Genomic DNA, 3176 nt, shown 5'->3' with positions numbered 1-3176 from the left:
CTGTACCACCAAGCCTGGCTAGTTTGCTAAATTTCTTTATATGACAAGTCTCTGGAAGCATTTCTAAAAATACAGCAGAACATTTGTTATGGCTTGTGTCTAGATAACCCCCCAAAGCCTTATACAGTCAGAGGGGGTACTTTTTCAGAGGTGGCTAGGGTTAGAGTGTGTGATTACTAAAAAAGTGCACTGATTTCTTTGGCACTGCCCTCATCCTGGTAGCCTGGGTACAATATAAAAGGTGCAGAAAGATGCTGCTAAGGTCCCCCTTGCTTGCTTTGCTGCCTTCTGCCCTCCACGAACTGTTTCTCCTCTGCAATTCCCCTCTGCCATGCCCCCCTGCCTTGGAGCCAGCTAATTATGGACTGAAACCTCTATAAACCATGAGCTAAATAAACCTTTCCCCCTTTAACTTTGGGTGTCAGGTATTTTTGTCCCAGCAACAAGAGAAAAGTAACTAAAACAACATTGTCTGTTCAGTATGTCTGAGCTCTGACCTATTGCATAGTATCTCCAGGGTTTGGATATCTTCACTTCACAAAGAGCACAGTGATTTTAAAATACATATTTTGGGCTATAAGGAGTGGCTTATACTGTGGGACATAAGGCACTGTTAGAAATAAACAAATTTGAAAAGCATCATGTCTCCGGAAAAGCAGTCTGTGTGACTCATTAGGGCAACTTAAATAGCTGACATTCTGTATGGATGAAAAATATGTCCAGGTTTACCTAAAATTAGAGAAAAGTAATATGTTACATAAAATGGGAATATTTAATAGCGTAAAAACAATGCACTTTATGCGGCAGTTCTCGTGCTAGGAAAAGCACCTAGCGGTAAGGAGATGGCATCTGCATTCTGCTCTGTGAGGTGCGTGCATCTGAAACCAGACGGGGGGAGAGCAGGTTTGGCTCTGGCTGCAGCCCAAGGAATGTGCAGATCGCCTGCTCCTGCCTGGGGCCTGCTCCTGCGCTGGTGCACCCAGAGTGGCTCCCGGGCCATGAACACACACGGTAGAGGTTTTCTTGTGTTTTAGAAGCCGAGAGGCGGGCAGCTCTGGGAAGCGACATGGTTCAGGCTCCTGTTTTTCCCCCTACCATGCTCAGCCTATGACTTTTCCTAGGTCACATCATGATCAGAAAATGGTTACTGTAGCTCCAGCCATCACACCCACATTCCAGGCAGGATGAAAAAGGAAGATAAGTCACTTCCCCTTAGAGCAGCACTTCTTGAAAATTTTTTTTTTCTTTTTTTCTTTTGGTCTTTTTGAGACAGGGTCTTGCTACGCACTTCAGGCTGGCCTTGAGCTCACTTTGTAGCCCAGGCTGGCCTCGAACTCAAAATGATCCTCCTGCCTCAGCCTCCCGAGTGCTGGGATTACAGGCATGCACCACCACGACCAGCAGCACTTGTTGAATTTTAACACATGTGCAAATCAACACGGGGTCTTGTTAGAATGCCAATTCAGATTCCCTAGATCAGGGCTGTGGCATGCTACCATGCTCTGAGGATTAAGGCTTGCAAGAACTTCCTGGAAGCCCTGTTTAGTGACTTCCTGTTTAGTGTTTCCTTTCTTGGGCCTGAACAGAATTGCCTCCAGCCGGGATTCGGGGCCATCGGTCCCTGCAGCTGAGCGCTCTGTCGCCCTGGCTGCAGATCTTGTTCCAGGAAAGGAGGGAGGTGGCGTTGGTAGGTGAGCAGCCGCTGGGTCACATTTGTCTGCCTGTGTGAATCTGGAAACGTTTCTTTGAGCATCAGCCTATTAATAGTCACAGCTCATTTTTCATAGAGAGTAGGATTTCTTCTGTCTGCCTCACTGAGCTTCTTTCTGGGGAGTTCTCCACGAAGCTGAAATAACTCTGTAAGAAATGTGAAGTGATGGCCCTTGTCATTCGTCCCAGATACGCCTTCTATTCTAGTTTTCCCACTCCAAATCGTGAAATAAGTGGCTGTGACATAAGAAAAAAGAGACATTTGGATGAGGTACAGTGGGGTATACCTGTAATCCAGCTACTCAGGAGGCTGAGGCAGGAGAATCACAGGTTTGAGTCTAGCCTGGGTAACCTAGGAAGACCCTCAAAGAGAGAGAGAGAGAGGGAGAGGGAGAGAGAAAAATATATTTGGTCTGGGCGGCTCCTCCCATTCGGTGGCACACAGCGCCTAAAACTCGGGATCTGCATTTGAGACAGGGTTTCCCTGTGTAGCCCAGGCAGGCCGTGAGCTTGCAGCAGTCCTCTCCTGCCTCAGCCTCCCAAGTGTTGGTGTGCCACCATGCCAGGCCTACTCTCAGGTCCTTTAATTCCAAATTTAATTACCAGCATCTATACTAAGTCACACACATCACACATCGCACCATGGTATAAACTGGTTACAGAACAGCTAAGAAAGAGTTCACAGTGACTGCAGGATTCAAAGAGGCAGAACTAAAAGCAAAGGCAGAGAACTCCAGGCATGTGAAAAGTCACCCCCAGTGGCCAGCTAAGGGGCTTGCTGATGGACACAGGGGACAGGAAGTACGCGTGCTGGGACATCCACCAGGGTCCGGCCTGGAGGAAGCCGCAGCCACAGGTCCGTGACGGGCTGAGGTCCCCAGGGCTGGGGCCCCGGCTCTTCTTGGCCACCTCAGGGTCACACAGGGTCGGCCCGATGTCCCATAAGCTGGGGCGCCTGGTTTCCTCCAACCTGACAGATGCCACGTGTCCCCGCACCCTGATTTAATTTGCTAAGTTTACAGGTGGCGGTTTTTTCAGTACCAAGATTCATGTGTGTGTCAGTTTATGCCTCCGACCGTGCCCCGCAGCTGCGAGTTCTTGTTTTTGCCAAGTTTGGTGTCCAGACCTGGGGGTGGCTCCCTGCACAGAGCTACCACTCACTCTGCCTCCACGTTTACGTTCAGAACGGAGCAAAGTGTTTGTATTGTTGGGAATACTGGCATTGAACCCAGCACCTTCCCAATGAGCTATATCTGTAGCCCCCCCACCCAAAAAAAACCTTTTTAAAATTTTGAGACAGGGCCTTACTAAGTTGCCCAGGCTGGGCTCAAACTTGTGATCCTCCTGTCTCAGCCTCCCAGAGTGCTGGAATTACAGGCATGTGCTACCACACCTGGCTTCATTTTGAGTTTTTGAAACAGTGCATAGCTATGTAACCCACGGTGGCCTTTAATTCACTATGTAGT

The sequence above is a fragment of the Chinchilla lanigera genome, unplaced genomic scaffold (genome assembly GCF_000276665.1).
Source record: "Chinchilla lanigera isolate Chin_1 unplaced genomic scaffold, ChiLan1.0 scaffold00036, whole genome shotgun sequence".
NCBI lineage: Eukaryota > Metazoa > Chordata > Mammalia > Rodentia > Chinchillidae > Chinchilla > Chinchilla lanigera.
The sequence above is the reverse complement of the archived record's forward strand: the minus strand, read 5'-3'. Positions refer to the sequence as shown.